The 17,627-nt window shown below is 60.4% G+C and overlaps 1 non-coding gene across 1 annotated transcript; it reads right to left on the bottom strand.

Moving 5' to 3' along the window:
* Nucleotides 1-5,989: 5,989 nt before the first annotated feature.
* Nucleotides 5,990-6,108, bottom strand: LOC131866419 (5S ribosomal RNA). Its single transcript, XR_009365032.1, has one exon. It is a non-coding gene; the product is annotated as a 5S ribosomal RNA (ribosomal RNA).
* Nucleotides 6,109-17,627: the final 11,519 nt, after the last annotated feature.

The raw sequence follows: 17,627 nt of genomic DNA, 5'->3' as shown, positions 1-17,627 counted from the left end.
GTTATGAGCTTGTCGCAGTGTGTACTTAGCAAACCGCGACCCACGTGCGAATCCACCCCGGCCACCCACCCCCGTCGAGGTGCACACCCTCCCTCGCGAAGTGCGCCCCGTTCGCCAAGTGTGAGCCCTGCCCGGGTGCGCGCACCTTGCTAGGGCGTCGGGTGTGCACCCGGCCCGGCCTACGTGCGTGCACCTGGACGGGGCGTCGTGTGCGTGCAGTGTCCCGTCTGCAACGCGGTGCCCACACACCACCTCGGGCGCAACGACCTGCGCTCACATGTGGGCCGAGTGCACCTTGGTGCATGTTCGGGGCGCCTCGGGTGCACGCTCGATCTTGCCCCGGTGCACCAAGGCGCTCGGTTTGCCCCGGGTGCGCACTTGGTGCAAGGTGGGCACCCAAAATAGGGATCAAGCACCAAAACACAAGTTTCGGGATGCAAAATGGGACCCAAGGACCACAAATGCGTTCCAAGACCCATGATGGGTCCACGAGAACAAAAATGTGTTCCGAGACTTAATAAACAAATATTGGGTTTTAGGAGAAGAAACATGCTCTGATGCCCAAAACGAGAATCGACCCCGAAAAGGCCACAGGCCAAAAGTGGGATGCGAGACAAAAAAAAATGGGACCCGAGGACCAAAATTGGGTTCCCAGGTCGAAGACAGGGCAACCGGACAAGAAACGACCTCTAAGGCTCGAAATGAGTCCCGACGACTAAAACTTGACAAGAAGCACCCATCAGGCACCCAACTCGACACCCATGGGATGCCGACCCACCCGGGCTTCCACCTAGCACACCTTGGCACCCACCCACCCTCGCACCCAACCTCGCACCCAACTTAGCACCTTTGAACCCACATTGGCACTCACCCTGACCCTGGCACCTTGGAACCCACATTGGCACTCACCTTGACCCTGGCACCCACCTTTGCACTCACCTTGGGACCCACCCTGGCTCCCACCTCGGCACCCACCCAGACACCCACCTTGGTTCCTTGGCACCCACCTTGGATCCTTGGCACCCACCCCGACACCCACCTTGGCACGCAACTTGGCTACTTGCCACCCACCTTGGCTCCTTGACGCCCACCCCGACAACCACCCCGTGACCTACCCTGGCTAGGGTTGGTGCACACCCACCCTGGTGCCCACCTTGGCACCCACCCCATGACCCACCTTGGCACGCACCTTAGTACCCACCCCGTTACCCACCCTAGGACCCACCCCGTGACCCACCTTGGCCAGGGTGGGTGCCTTGGTGCGCACAACTTGCCTGGGCTGCACACCAGGGCGGGCTCAAGATGGCACCCGCGTTCCGTTTTTTTCACTATCTTTCAAAACGGAAATTTTAAAATCTCGTTTTTTTTTTTTTTTTGCCTTTTCTGGAAATTAGTGAAGGCAGCGCATCAAAGGTGCGCAATGCTGGTGCGAACCCGGGAGCGCTCCGATGTGTGCTCCAAGGTGCGGCGTGCACGAAGTCCGAGCCCGGCTTGCCCCGGGTGCGCACCTCGCGTGCACCTTCGCCGGGGTGAGCACCTTGGCTGGGTTGCGCGCCCTGGTGCGCACCAAGGAGCGCTCTGAAGTGTGCTCCAAGGTGCGGCGTGCACGAAGTCGGAGCTCGGTTTGCCCCGGGTGTGCACCTCGGGTGCGCACCTCGCGTGCACCTTCGCTGCGGTGGGCACCTTGGCTGGGTTGCGCGCCTTGGTGGGCACCATGCAGTGCACGAAGTCGGAGCCCGGTTTGCCCCGGGCGCGCACCTCCGCCAGGGTGGGCACCTTGGTGCGCACAACTTGCCTGGGCTGCGCACCAGGAAGGGCTCAAGATGGCACCCGCGTTCCGTTTTTTTCACTATCTTTCAGAACGGAAATTTTAAAATATCGTTTTTTTTTGCCTTTTCTGGAAATTAGTGAAGGCAGCGCATCAAAGGTGCGCAACGCTGGTGCGAACCTGGGAGCGCTCCGATGTGTGCTCCAAGGTGCGGCGTGCACGAAGTCGGAGCCCGGTTTGCCCCGGGTGCGCCCTGGTGGGCACCATGGTGCGCACCAAGGAGCGCTCCGAAGTGTGCTCCAAGGTGCGGCCTGCACGAAGTCGGAGCCCGGTTTGCCCCGGGCGTGCACCGCGGGTGGGCACCTTGGTGCGCATGCCTTGCCTGGGCTGCGCACCAGGGCGGGCTCAAGATGGCACCCGCGTTCCGTTTTTTTCACTATCTTTCAAAACGGAAATTTTAAAATCTCATTTTTTTTTGCCTTTTCTGGAAATTAGTGAAGGCAGCGCATCAAAGGTGCGCACCTCGCTGCCCACCACGGTGCGCAACGCCGGTGGGCACCCGGGAGTGCTTCGAAGTGTGCTCCAAGGTGCTGCGTGCACGTTGTCGGAGCCCGGTTTGCCCCGGGTGCGCACCTCGCGTGCACCTTCGTCGGGGTGGGCACCTTGGCTGGGTTTGCCCCGGCTGCGCTCCGAAGCGGGGTTATTGGAGCGCCGCCTCTTTTTTTGTCGGAGCGTTTGGTGGGGTTTCTCGCATTGGCTCTTCCCAGGCCCGGTTGCCACCCTGGCGCGCACGAAGTCGGAAGTAGGGTTAATTGCCCGGGTGCGCACCTTTGCCAGGGTGGGCACCTTACCTGGGCTGTGCACCAGGGCGGGCTCAAGATGGCACCCGCGTTCCGTTTTTTTCACTATCTTTCAAAACGGAAATTTTAAAATCTCCTCTTTTTTTTGCCTTTTCTGGAAATTAGTGAAGGCAGCGCATCAAAGGTGCGCACCTCGCTGCCCACCTTGGTGTGCTCTGAGGTGCGCACCCGGGAGCGCTACGAAGTGTGCTCCAAGGTGCGGCGTGCACGTTGTCGGAGCCCGGTTTGCCCCGGGTGCGCACCTCGCCTGCACCTTGGCCGGGGTGGGCACCCTGGCTGGGTTTGCCCAGGGTGCGCTCCGAAGCGGGGTTACTGGAGCGCCCCCTCTTTTTTTGTCAGAGCGTTTGGTGGGGTTTCTCGCATTGGCTCTTCCCAGGCCCGGTTGTTGGGTGCGCTCCCACCCTGGCGCGCGCGAAGTTGGAAGTTGGGTTAATTGCCCGGGCGCGCACCTTCGCCAGGGTGGGCACCTTGGTGCGCACACCTTGGCTGGGCTGCGCACCAGGGCGGGCTCAAGATGGCACCAGCATTCCCTTTTTCTCACTATCTTTCAAAACGGAAATTTTAAAATCTCGTTTTTTTTTGCCTTTTATGGAAATTAGTGAAGGCATCGCATCAAAGGTGCGCACCTCGCTGCCCACCTTGGTGTGCTCCGAGGTGCCCACCACGGTGCGCTCCGAGGTGCCCACCACGGTGCGCAACGCCGGTGCGAACCCGGGAGCGCCCCGATGTGTGCTCCAAGGTGCGGCGTGCACGAAGCCGGACCCCGGTTTGCCCCGGGTGCGCACCTCGCGTGCACCTTGGTGCGCACACCTTGGCTGGGTTGCGCGGCCTGGTGGGCACCATGGTGCGCACCAAGGAGCGCTCCGAAGTGTGCTCCAAGGTGCGGCGTGCACGAAGTCCTAGCCCGGTTTGCCCCGGGTGCGCACCTTCGCCGCGGTGGGCACCATGGCGTGCACGAAGTCGGAGCCCGGTTTGCCCCGGGTGCGCACCTCGCGTGCACCTTCGCCGGGGTGGGCACCTCGGCTGGGTTGCGCGCCCTGGTGCGCACCAAGGAGCGCTCCGAAGTGTGCTCCAAGGTGCGGCGTGCACGAAGTCGGAGCCCGGTTTGCCCCGGGTGCGCACCTTCGCCGCGGTGGGCACCCTGGTGCGCACCATGGCGTGCACGAAGTCGGAGCTCGGTTTGCCCCGGGTGCGCACCTCGCGTGCACCTTCGGCGGGGTTGCGCGCCCTGGTGCGCACCAAGGAGCGCTCCGAAGTGTGCTCCAAGGTGCGGCGTGCACGAAGTCGGAGCCCGGTTTGCCCCGGGTGCGCACCTCGCGTGCACCTTCGGCGGGGTTGCGCGCCCTGGTGGGCACCATGGTGCGCACCAAGGAGCGCTCCGAAGTGTGCTCCAAGGTGCGGCGTGCACGAAGTCGGAGCCCGGTTTGCCCCGGGTGCGCACCTCGCGTGCACCTTCGCCGCGGTGGGCACCATGGCGTGCACGAAGTCGGAGCCCGGTTTGCCCCGGGTGCGCACCTCGCGTGCACCTTCGCCGCGGTGGGCACCATGGCGTGCACGAAGTCGGAGCCCGGTTTGCCCCGGGTGCGCACCTCGCGTGCACCTTCGCTGGGGTGGGCACCTCGGCTGGGTTGCGCGCCCTGGTGCGCACCAAGGAGCGCTCCGAAGTGTGCTCCAAGGTGCGGCGTGCACGAAGTCGGAGCCCGGTTTGCCCCGGGTGCGCACCTCGCGTGCACCTTCGCCGCGGTGGGCACCATGGCGTGCACGAAGTCGGAGCCCGGTTTGCCCCGGGTGCGCACCCCGCGTGCACCTTCGCCGGGGTGGGCACCTCGGCTGGGTTGCGCGCCCTGGTGCGCACCAAGGAGCGCTCCGAAGTGTGCTCCAAGGTGCGGCGTGCACGAAGTCGGAGCCCGGTTTACCCCGGGTGCGCACCTCGCGTGCACCTTCGCCGCGGTGGGCACCTTGGCTGGGTTGGGCACCATTGAGCGCTCCGAAGTGTGCTCCAAGGTGCGCACCATGGCCCTCCAAGGTGCGCAGCATGGCGTGCACGAAGTCGGAGCCCGGTTTGCCCCGGGTGCGCACCTCGCGTGCACCTTCGCCAGGGTGGGCACCTCGGTGCGCACACCTTCTCAATGTTTTCTTGCCTTTTCTGGAAATTGGTGAAGGCAGCGCATCAAAGGTGCGCACCTCGGTGTGCTCCGAGGTGCGAACCCGAGAGCGCTCCGAGGTGCCCACGAAGTCGAAAGTCGGGTTAATTGCATTGTTTTCCCCGGGTGCGCTCCGAGGTGCGCAACATCGGTGCGCACCAAGGAGGGCTCCGAAGTGTGCTCCAAGGTGCGCACGATTCGGAGCTCGGTTTGCCCGGGGTGCGCACACCTTGGCTGGGTTGCGCACCCTTTGTGCGCTCCAAGGTGCGCACGAAGTCGGAGCTCGGTTTGCCCCGGGTGCGCACCTTCGCCAGGGTGCGCACCTTGATGCGCACGCCTTGGCTGGGCTGCGCACCTTGGTGGGCGCCATGGTGCGCACCTTTCGTGCGCTCCAAGGTGCGCACGAAGTCGGAGCTCGGTTTGCCCCGGGTGCGCACCTTGGTGGGCGCCATGGTGCACTCCGAGGTGCCCAAGATTGGTGCGCACCAAGGAGCGCTCCGAAGTGCGCTCCAAGGTGCGCAGGTGCGCGCGAAGTCGAAAGTTGGGTTAATTGTCCGGTTTGCCTCGGGTGCGCACCTTGCGTGCACCTTCGCCAGGGTGGGCGCCTTGGTGCGCACACCTTGGCTGGGCTGCGCACCCGGGCGCGCACACCTTGGCACCCGCGTTTCCTTCATTTTAAATTTTTTTTTTTTACAATCTCTCAAGTGGGAAATTCTATAATCTCAACTTTTTTTGCCTTTTCAGGAAACTTTTGAATGGAGCGCATCATTGGTGCGCTCCGAAGTGTGCTCCAAGGTGCGCACCTCTGGTGTGCTCCAAAGCTCTCTCCAGCTGCGTGCACCTGCCCCGGCCGCGCACCCGGCCCCGCCCAGCTTCGCTCACCTGTCCCGGGCGTCTGGTGCGGAACCTTAGAGTAAGAAACATCACCGTGCACCTTGGCCAACGTGCGCGACTCGACCGAGCGCGCACTGGCCGAGGTGCACACCGATTTCACCTGGGTGCGCGCGCAGCACCTCGGGCGCACCGGGGTGCGCGCACAACGCCCGGGTTGCACCGTGGCCTGTGTGCTCGGGGCGCCTCGGGTGCGCGCTCGGTGTCGCCCCCGCGCGCGCGGTAGTGCGGGCAGCGCACCCCGGCCCGGCCCGGCCCCGACGAGAACGCAAACGGGCAAAAGGTTTATTCAAATAGCATTGCGACGCCCGGCGAAAAACTAAAAAAGGGTGCAACACCGGGACTTCCCGGGAGGTCACCCATCCCAGTACTACTCCGGCCCAAGCGCGCTTAACTGCGGAGTTCTGATGGGATCCGGTGCACTAACGCTGGTATGATCGCACCCGTTATGAGCTTGTCGCAGTGTGTACTTAGCAAACCGCGACCCACGTGCGAATCCACCCCGGCCACCCACCCCCGTCGAGGTGCACACCCTCCCTCGCGAAGTGCGCCCCGTTCGCCAAGTGTGAGCCCTGCCCGGGTGCGCGCACCTTGCTAGGGCGTCGGGTGTGCACCCGGCCCGGCCTACGTGCGTGCACCTGGACGGGGCGTCGTGTGCGTGCAGTGTCCCGTCTGCAACGCGGTGCCCACACACCACCTCGGGCGCAACGACCTGCGCTCACATGTGGGCCGAGTGCACCTTGGTGCATGTTCGGGGCGCCTCGGGTGCACGCTCGATCTTGCCCCGGTGCACCAAGGCGCTCGGTTTGCCCCGGGTGCGCACTTGGTGCAAGGTGGGCACCCAAAATAGGGATCAAGCACCAAAACACAAGTTTCGGGATGCAAAATGGGACCCAAGGACCACAAATGCGTTCCAAGACCCATGATGGGTCCACGAGAACAAAAATGTGTTCCGAGACTTAATAAACAAATATTGGGTTTTAGGAGAAGAAACATGCTCTGATGCCCAAAACGAGAATCGACCCCGAAAAGGCCACAGGCCAAAAGTGGGATGCGAGACAAAAAAAAATGGGACCCGAGGACCAAAATTGGGTTCCCAGGTCGAAGACAGGGCAACCGGACAAGAAACGACCTCTAAGGCTCGAAATGAGTCCCGACGACTAAAACTTGACAAGAAGCACCCATCAGGCACCCAACTCGACACCCATGGGATGCCGACCCACCCGGGCTTCCACCTAGCACACCTTGGCACCCACCCACCCTCGCACCCAACCTCGCACCCAACTTAGCACCTTTGAACCCACATTGGCACTCACCCTGACCCTGGCACCTTGGAACCCACATTGGCACTCACCTTGACCCTGGCACCCACCTTTGCACTCACCTTGGGACCCACCCTGGCTCCCACCTCGGCACCCACCCAGACACCCACCTTGGTTCCTTGGCACCCACCTTGGATCCTTGGCACCCACCCCGACACCCACCTTGGCACGCAACTTGGCTACTTGCCACCCACCTTGGCTCCTTGACGCCCACCCCGACAACCACCCCGTGACCTACCCTGGCTAGGGTTGGTGCACACCCACCCTGGTGCCCACCTTGGCACCCACCCCATGACCCACCTTGGCACGCACCTTAGTACCCACCCTGTTACCCACCCTAGGACCCACCCCGTGACCCACCTTGGCCAGGGTGGGTGCACCCACCCTGGTGCCCACCTTGGCACCCACCCATCCTAGCACCCAGCCTGTGACCGGGCTTGGAACCCAACCTTGCACCCGTCTTGGCCAGTGTGGGTGCGCACCCATCCTGGCACCCACGTTGTGACACACCCTTTAACCCACGCACCCTAGCAGCCACGTTGGCACCCACCTTGGAACACAACCTAGCAACTTGGCACCCACCCCGTGACCCACCTTGGCATCCACCATAGCAGTCGCCCACTTGGCACCCACCTTGGAACCCAAGTTGGCACCCACCTCGGCACCCACCTTGACACTTGTGGACCCACCTTGCCACTCACCCTAGCATCGACCCATCCTAGCACCCACCCTGGCACCTTTGCACCCTAGCACTCACCCATCCTAGCACCTAACCTGTGACCCACCTTGACACTCACCCTCGCACCCACCTTGGAACCCAACCTAGCACCCACCCACCCTGACACCAACCCTAGCACCTACCCACCCTTGCACCCACCCTGTGACCCATCTTGGCACCCACCCATCCTACCACTCAACCTATCACCCACCTTCTCACCCACCTTGGCATCCACCTTAGCACCCACCCACACTGGCACCTTGGCACCCACCTCGGGCAAGGTGGGTGCACACCCACCCTGACACCCAATTTAGAACCAACCGAGCATGTTACCCACCTTGGCACCCACATTGCAGCCCACCCTAGTACCCACCCTATGACCCACATTGGCATCCACACCCTAGCACCCAGGCACCTCGACACCCGCCTTGACACGCACCCTAGCACTAAACCTGTGACCCACCTTGGAACTCACCCTAGAACCCACCCACCCTGTGAACCACCTTGGCATCCACCTTAGCACCCACCCACCTTGGCACCCACTCTAGCACTCACCCATCCTAACACCCAACTTGTTACCCACCTTGGCACCCGCCCTCGCGTCCACCTTGAAACCCACCCTAGCACCCACCCACGCAGGAGCCCACCTTGGCACCCAACCTAACACCCACGCATCCTGGCACCCAACTTGTGACCCACCTTGGAACCCACCCTAGTACCCACCTTTGAACCCACTATATCACCAACCCACCTTGGCACCCACCCTATGACCCTCTTTGGAATCCACCCTAGCACGCACCCACCCTGGCACCCACCATGGAGCGCACCCTAGCACCCACCCACCTCGGCACGCACCTCAACACCCACCTTGGTGTGCGCACTGCGCCAACCTCTCAAAGACCCTATGTGGTGCGCTCCAAAGTGTACACCTTTGGTGCGCTCCAAGGTGCGCACCTTTGGTGCACACCGAGGTGCACACCAAAGTGTGCACCGAGGTGAGCACCAAAGTGCACTCCAAGGTGCACACCAAGGCGTGCACCTTTGGTGCGGTCAATGCAAACGAATTCGGAAGTTGGGGTCGATGTCCTAATCGCTGCTGCAGACTACACGTATGAGAATCGGACAAATAGCTTTATATAGGGGAGGTGTTGCGTTTGATGGGTCGACTCCCCTGGTTGTGTGCACTGCACCAACTTCAAAGACCCTGTCTTGTTTAAGAAGTCAAAAGTTGGGGTGGATGTCCTAATCATTGCTGCAGTCTACGCATGTATGAGAATCAGACAAATAGCTTATATAGGGGAGGTGTTGCATTCGGTGGGTTGACTCCCCTGGTTGTGCGCACTGCGCCAACCTCAAAGACCCCGCATAGCAGAAGAAGTCGGAAGTCGGATTTTGGTGAGCACCAAGGCGTGCACCTTTGGTGCGGTCAACGCAGACGAATTCAGAAGTTGGGGTGGATGTCCTAATCGTTGTTGCAGGCTACACATGTATGAGAATCAGACAAATAGCTTATATAGGGGAGGTGTTGGGTTTGATGGGTCAACTCCCTTGGTTGTGCGCATTACGCCAACCTCAAAGACCTTGTTTTCGTTAAGAAGTCAAAAGTTGGGGTCAATGTCCTAATGGCTCCTGTAGGCTACACATGTATGAGAATCGGACAAATAGCTTATATAGGGGAGGTGTTGGGTTTGATGGGTCGACTCCCCTGGTTGTGCGCATTACGTCAACCTCAAAGACCTTGTTTTCGTTAAGAAGTCAAAAGTTGGGGTCGATGTCCTAATTGCTCCTGTAGACTACACATGTATGAGAATCAGACAAATAGCTTATATAGGGGAGGTGTTGGGTTTGATGGGTTGACTCCCCTAGTTGTTCGCATTACACCAACCTCAAAGACCTTGTTTTCGTTTAGAAGCCGAAAGTTGGGGTCGATGTCCTAATTGCTCCTGCAGGCTACGCATGTATGAGAATCAGACAAATAGCTTATATAGGGGAGGTGTTGGGTTTGATGGGTCGACTCCCCTGGTTGTGCGCATTGCGCCAACCTCAAAGACCCTGCATTGCGGATGAAGTCGAAAGTCAGAGTTTGGTGTGCTACAAGGTGTGGTCGAAGGTGCTCACCTAGGTGTGCACCTTTGGAGCGCAGGAAAAGTGCCCTCCAAAAGTGCGCACCTTTGGAGTGCACAAAAGTGCCCTCCAAAAGTGCGCACCTTTGGAGCGCACAAAAGTGCCCTCCAAAAAGTGCCCTCCAAAAGTGCGCACCTTTGGAGCGCACAAAAGTGCCCTCCAAAAAGTGCCCTCCAAAAGTGCGCACCTTTGGAGTGCAGAAAAGTGCCCTCCAAAAAGTGCCCTCCAAAAGTGTGCACCTTTGGAGTGCACAAAAGTGCCCTCCAAAAGTGCGCACCTTTGGAGCGCAGAAAAGTGCCCTCCAAAAAGTGCCCTCCAAAAGTGCGCACCTTTGGAGCGCAGAAAAGTGCCCTCCAAAAAGTGCCCTCCAAAAGTGCGCACCTTTGGAGCGCAGAAAAGTGCCCTCCAAAAAGTGCCCTCCAAAAGTGCGCACCTTTGGAGCGCAGAAAAGTGCCCTCCAAAAAGTGCCCTCCAAAAGTGCGCACCTTTGGAGCGCACAAAAGTGCCCTCCAAAAAGTGCCCTCCAAAAGTGCGCACCTTTGGAGCGCACAAAAGTGCCCTCCAAAAGTGCGCACCTTTGGAGCGCACAAAAGTGCCCTCCAAAAGTGCGCACTTTTGGTGCGCACCAAGGCGCTGGTTCGGTCGTTGCAGGCGAGTTCGGAAGTTGGGGTCGATGTCCTGAGCGGAGGTGCAAACTACACAGGTGTCGGAATCGGACAAATAGCTTATATAGGGGAGGTGTATGCTTCGATGGGTCGACTCCCCAGGTTGAGCGCACCGCGCCAACCTCAAAGACCCTACGGTATGGATGAAGTCGGAAGTTGGGTCCGATGACCGATTCGATTAGTAGGTATGCTCATGAGGTCGGAATTTGGGTCCGATGACCTGCCATGTGCAGGAAGGCGAATGTTGGCACTGTGCGTTGCAAGGTGCACACCAAGGTGCTGGTGCGGTCTTTTTAGTCGAGTTCGGAAGTTGGGGTCGATGTCCTGATCGGAGGTGCAAGCTACACAGGTGTGGGAATCGGACAAATAGCTTATATAGGGGAGGTGTATGCTTCGTTGGGTCGACTCCCCGGGTTGAGCGCACCGCGCCAACCTCAAAGACCCTACGGTATGGATGAAGTCGGAAGTTGGGTCCGATGACCGATTCGATATGTAGGCATACTCGCGAGGTCGGAATTTGGGTCCGATGACCTGCCATGTGCAGGAAGGCGAATGTTGGCACTGTGCGTTGCAAGGTGCGCACCAAGGCGCTGGTTCGGTCGTTGCAGGCGAGTTCGGAAGTTGGGGTCGATGTCCTGATCGGAGGTGCAAACTACACAGGTGTGGGAATCGGACAAATAGCTTATATAGGGGAGGTGTATGCTTCGTTGGGTCGACTCCCCGGGTTGAGCGCACCGCGCCAACCTCAAAGACCCTACGGTATGGATGAAGTCGGAAGTTGTGTCCGATGACCGATTCGATATGTAGGCATACTCGCGAGGTCGGAATTTGGGTCCGATGACCTGCCATGTGCAGGAAGGCGAATGTTGGGACTGTGCGTCGCAAGGTGCGCACCAAGGCGCTGGTGCCGTCGTTGCAGTCGAGTTCGGAAGTTGGGGTCGATGTCCTGGTCAGAGGTGCAAACTACACAGGTGTGGGAATCGGACAAATAGCTTATATAGGGGAGGTGTATGCTTCGATGGGTCGACTCCCCGGGTTGAGCGCACCGCGCCAACCTCAAAGACCCTACAGTATGGATGAAGTCGGAAGTTGGGTCCGATGACCGATTCGATACGTAGGCATATTGGCGAGGTCTGAATTTGTGTCCGATGACCTGCCATGCGCAGGAAGGCGGAATTTGGGTCCGATGACCGAGTTGATGGCGTGCCATGCGCAGAAAGGCGGAATTTGGGTCCGATGACCGAGTTGATGTTGATGGCCCGCCATGCACAGGAAGGCGGAATTTGGGTCCGATGACCGATTTGAAGGCGTGCCATGCGCAGAAAGGCGGAGTTTGGGTCCGATGACCGAGTTGATATTGATGGCCCGCCATGCGCAGGAAGGCGGAATTTGGGTCCGATGACCTGACATACGCATGGAGTCCGACTCGGGGGCCGATGTTCGATTCGATGACTTGCATTGTGGGTAAAGTCGGAAGTTGTGGTCTTTGACCCGATTCGATGACCAGACTTCGGCTGCTTGAGAATCGGACAAATAACTTATATAGGGGAGGTAGTGTTCTCGAGCATCCTCCCCCCGTGCCCGTTTATGTCGATTGATGCTGGTGCTCGACTGGTTGGAGCGCTCGGATGCAAAAATCTTGCACCAGGATTTATCGATTGTGATGGACACGGCAAGTCTCCTGATTGCTATGCAGGAGCTCATCGTGAATCTCTATGCGGCCTTGGTATGGACTCGACCTGCGGAATGGTTCGGCAATGGTAGTCGCTCCAACACGTCCTTGCAATGGCCACAGAGGTGATTCGACTAGAGCTCCAGTCTAGCTTTTGGGTTGCTTGGCGGACTGGTATAGCCGCGATCGAGTTCCGGCCATGAACGTTTTAGATAGCTCTTGGGCTTTCTGGGACGGAAGTCGGAAGTTTGGGCTGTTGTCCGATTTGATGACCATTCTTCGGATGTGTGAGAATCGGACAAATAACTTATATAGGGGACTGTGTTGTCTCACGCAGCCCCCTCCGTGCCCCTCTATCTCGACCGATGTTGGTGCTTGAAAGGGTTGGGATCGCTCGGATTTATAAACGTGCACCACCATTTGTCGAGTGTGAGGGACGCGGCAGGTCTCCTAAATGCTATACGGGCGCTCTCTGAGAATCTCTATCCGGCCTCGACACAGACTAGTCTTGCTGAATGGTTTGGCACTGGTAGTCGATCCAACACGTCGTTGTTGTGGCCGCCTAGGCGATTCGATTCGAGCCCCCGTCTAGCTTTTGGGTTGCTTGGCGGATTTTGCCCTATCCGCAAGTGAGCTCGGTCCCTAAACGTTCGAGAAACCCGATTGCTATGCGCCGACTCTCTTTCTTGTGAGCCTCCATCTAGCTTTTGGGTCTCTACGGAACGGAAGTCGGAATCTGGGACCGTTGTTTGATTCGACGAGGCAGACTACGGTTGTGCGAGAATCGGACAAATAACTTATATAGGGGAGGTGTTGACTGGAGCATTCTCCCCCGTGCCCCTCTAACTCGACCAATGCTGGCGCTCGAACGGTGGTAGCGCTCGGATTTTCGTTGAGCGCCAGCATTGGTCGATTTAGAGGGGCATGCGAGATTCCCGAATGCTATGCGAGGGCTCTAACGGAAATGTCTATTGGTTTCGGTATGGATGCAATTGCGAGTGGTTCGGCAAAGGTAGTCGTTCCGATGCGTCCATGTCGTGGCCAAATCGATAATTCGATTTGAGCCCTCGTATAGCATTTGGGTCTCTCGATGTGATTCCGCATTCCAGTCCCTTTGGGCACTGCTTGAGCCGCATCCCAGGGGGTTCCCTTCCCAATAATCTGCCTCGCAACCCGATTGCTATGCGGTGAGGCTCCTCGGCCGCCTCGGAACTATCTGTGTATCAGACGCATCGCGGGATAAGGGGTTGGCAACGGTAGTCGCCCCAAGCGCGTCCGATGCTTGGACCATTCCGAGGCGGCCCTGAAGCCTCTTCCGTCTAGCCGTTGGGTCCTTCTCGCCGCATCCCTTGCCTCGCACCCCGATTGCTATGCGGTGAGGCTCCTCGGCCGCCTTGGAACTATCTGTGTATCAGACGCATCGCGGGATAAGGGGTTGTCACTGGTAGTCGCCCCAAGCGCGTCCGATGCTTGGACCATTCCGAGGCGGCCCTGAAGCCTCTTCCGTCTAGCCGTTGGGTCCTTCTCGCCGCATCCCTCGACTCGCACCCCGATTGCTATGCGGTGAGGCTCCTCGGCCGCCTTGGAACTATCTGTGTATCGGACGCGTCGCGGGATAAGGGGTTGTCACTGGTAGTCGCCCCAAGCGCGTCCGATGCTTGGACCATTCCGAGGCGGCCCTGAAGCCTCTTCCGTCTAGCCGTTGGGTCCTTCTCGCCGCATCCCTCGCCTCGCACCCCGATTGCTATGCGGTGAGGCTCCTCGGCCGCCTTGGAACTATCTGTGTATCGGACGCGTCGCGGGATAAGGGGTTGTCACTGGTAGTCGCCCCAAGCGCGTGCGATGCATGGACCATTCCCAGGCGGCCCTGAAGCCTCTTCCGTCTAGCCGTTGGGTCCTTCTCGCCGCATCCCTCGCCTCGCACCCCGATTGCTATGCGGTGAGGCTCCTCGGCCGCCTTGGAACTATCTGTGTATCGGACGCGTCGCGGGATAAGGGGTTGTCACTGGTAGTCGCCCCAAGCGCGTCCGATGCTTGGACCATTCCGAGGCGGCCCTGAAGCCTCTTCCGTCTAGCCGTTGGGTCCTTCTCGCCGCATCCCTCGCCTCGCACCCCGATTGCTATGCGGTGAGGCTCCTCGGCCGCCTTGGAACTATCTGTGTATCGGACGCGTCGCGGGATAAGGGGTTGTCACTGGTAGTCGCCCCAAGCGCGTCCGATGCTTGGACCATTCCGAGGCGGCCCTGAAGCCTCTTCCGTCTAGCCGTTGGGTCCTTCTCGCCGCATCCCTCGCCTCGCACCCCGATTGCTATGCGGTGAGGCTCCTCGGCCGCCTTGGAACTATCTGTGTATCGGACGCGTCGCGGGATAAGGGGTTGTCACTGGTAGTCGCCCCAAGCGCGTCCGATGCTTGGACCATTCCGAGGCGGCCCTGAAGCCTCTTCCGTCTAGCCGTTGGGTCCTTCTCGCCGCATCCCTCGCCTCGCACCCCGATTGCTATGCGGTGAGGCTCCTCGGCCGCCTTGGAACTATCTGTGTATCGGACGCATCGCGGGATAAGGGGTTGTCACTGGTAGTCGCCCCAAGCGCGTCCGATGCTTGGACCATTCCGAGGCGGCCCTGAAGCCTCTTCCGTCTAGCCGTTGGGTCCTTCTCGCCGCATCCCTCGCCTCGCACCCCGATTGCTATGCGGTGAGGCTCCTCGGCCGCCTTGGAACTATCTGTGTATCGGACGCGTCGCGGGATAAGGGGTTGTCACTGGTAGTCGCCCCAAGCGCGTCCGATGCTTGGACCATTCCGAGGCGGCCCTGAAGCCTCTTCCGTCTAGCCGTTGGGTCCTTCTCGCCGCATCCCTCGCCTCGCACCCCGATTGCTATGCGGTGAGGCTCCTCGGCCGCCTTGGAACTATCTGTGTATCGGACGCGTCGCGGGATAAGGGGTTGTCACTGGTAGTCGCCCCAAGCGCGTCCGATGCTTGGACCATTCCGAGGCGGACCTGAAGCCTCTTCCGTCTAGCCGTTGGGTCCTTCTCGCCGCATCCCTCGCCTCGCACCCCGATTGCTATGCGGTGAGGCTCCTCGGCCGCCTTGGAACTATCTGTGTATCGGACGCGTCGCGGGATAAGGGGTTGTCACTGGTAGTCGCCCCAAGCGCGTCCGATGCTTGGACCATTCCGAGGCGGCCCTGAAGCCTCTTCCGTCTAGCCGTTGGGTCCTTCTTGCCGCATCCCTCGCCTCGCACCCCGATTGCTATGCGGTGAGGCTCCTCGGCCGCCTTGGAACTATCTGTGTATCGGACGCGTCGCGGGATAAGGGGTTGTCACTGGTAGTCGCCCCAAGCGCGTCCGATGCTTGGACCATTCCGAGGCGGCCCTGAAGCCTCTTCCGTCTAGCCGTTGGGTCCTTCTCGCCGCATCCCTCGCCTCGCACCCCGATTGCTATGCGGTGAGGCTCCTCGGCCGCCTTGGAACTATCTGTGTATCGGACGCATCGCGGGATAAGGGGTTGTCACTGGTAGTCGCCCCAAGCGCGTCCGATGCTTGGACCATTCCGAGGCGGCCCTGAAGCCTCTTCCGTCTAGCCGTTGGGTCCTTCTCGCCGCATCCCTCGCCTCGCACCCCGATTGCTATGCGGTGAGGCTCCTCGGCCGCCTTGGAACTATCTGTGTATCGGACGCGTCGCGGGATAAGGGGTTGTCACTGGTAGTCGCCCCAAGCGCGTCCGATGCTTGGACCATTCCGAGGCGGACCTGAAGCCTCTTCCGTCTAGCCGTTGGGTCCTTCTCGCCGCATCCCTCGCCTCGCACCCCGATTGCTATGCGGTGAGGCTCCTCGGCCGCCTTGGAACTATCTGTGTATCGGACGCGTCGCGGGATAAGGGGTTGTCACTGGTAGTCGCCCCAAGCGCGTCCGATGCTTGGACCATTCCGAGGCGGCCCTGAAGCCTCTTCCGTCTAGCCGTTGGGTCCTTCTCGCCGCATCCCTCGCCTCGCACCCCGATTGCTATGCGGTGAGGCTCCTCGGCCGCCTTGGAACTATCTGTGTATCGGACGCGTCGCGGGATAAGGGGTTGTCACTGGTAGTCGCCCCAAGCGCGTCCGATGCTTGGACCATTCCGAGGCGGACCTGAAGCCTCTTCCCTCTAGCCGTTGGGGCTTTCTCGCCGCATCCCTCGCCTCGCACCCCGATTGCTATTCGGTGAGGCTCCTCGGCCGCCTTGGAACTATCTGTGTATCGGACGCATCGCGGGATAAGGGGTTGGCAGTGGTAGTCGCCCCAAGCGCGTCCGATGCTTGGACCATTCCGAGGCGGCCCTGCAGCCTCTTCCGTCTAGCCGTTGGGGCCATCTCGCTGCATCCCCCACCTCGCACCACGATTGCTATGCGGTGAGGCTCCTTGGCCGCCTCGGAACTATCTGTGTATCGGACGCATCGCGGGATAAGGGGTTGTCACTGGTAGTCGCCCCAAGCGCGTCCGATGCTTGGACTATTCCGAGGCGGCCCTGCAGCCTCTTCCGTCTAGCCGTTGGGGCCATCTCGCCGCATCCCCCAGCTCCTCGGCCGCCTCGGAACTATCTGTGTATCGGACGCATCGCGGGATAAGGGGTTGGCAGTGGTAGTCGCCCCAAGCGCGTTCGATGCTTGGACTATTCCGAGGCGGCCCCGCAGCCTCTTCCGTCTACCCTTTGGGGCCATCTCGCCGCATCCCTCGCCTCGCACCCCGATTGCTATGCGGTGAGGCTCCTCGGCCGCCTGGGAACTATCTTCGTATCGGATGCATCGCGGGATAAGGGGTTGTCACTGGTAGTCGCCCCAAGCGCGTCCGATGCTTGGACTATTCCGAGGCGGCCCTGTGGCCTCTTCCGTCTAGCCGTTGGGGCCATCTCGCCGCATCCCTCACCTCGCACCCCCATTGCTATGCGGTGAGGCTCCTCGGCCGCCTTGGAACTGTCTTCGTATCGGAAGCATCGCGGGATAAGGGGTTGTCACTGGTAGTCGCCCCAAGCGCGTCCGATGCTTGGACTATTCCGAGGCGGCCCTGCAGCCTCTTCCGTCTAGCCGTTGGGGCCATCTCGCCGCATCCCCCACCTCGCACCCGGATTGCTATGCGGTGAGGCTCCTCGGCCGCCTTGGAACTATCTTCGTATCGGACGCATCGCGGGATAAGGGGTTGTCACTGGTAGTCGCCCCAAGCGCGTCCGATGCTTGGACTATTCCGACGCGGCCCTGTGGCCTCTTCCGTCTAGCCGTTGGGGCCATCTCGCCGCATCCCCCACCTCGCACCCCGATTGCTATGCGGTGAGGCTCCTCGGCCGCCTTGGAACCATCTTCGTATCGGACGCATCGCGGGATGAGGGGTTGTCACTGGTAGTCGCCCCAAGCGCGTCCGATGCTTGGACCATTCCGAGGCGGCCCTGAAGCCTCTTCCGTCTAGCCGTTGGGGCCTTCCCGCCCCATCCCTCGCCT

The sequence above is a fragment of the Cryptomeria japonica genome, unplaced genomic scaffold, assembly GCF_030272615.1.
Source record: "Cryptomeria japonica unplaced genomic scaffold, Sugi_1.0 HiC_scaffold_144, whole genome shotgun sequence".
NCBI classification, from domain to species: Eukaryota; Viridiplantae; Streptophyta; class Pinopsida; order Cupressales; family Cupressaceae; genus Cryptomeria; species Cryptomeria japonica.
The sequence above is the reverse complement of the archived record's forward strand: the minus strand, read 5'-3'. Positions and strand labels throughout refer to the sequence as shown.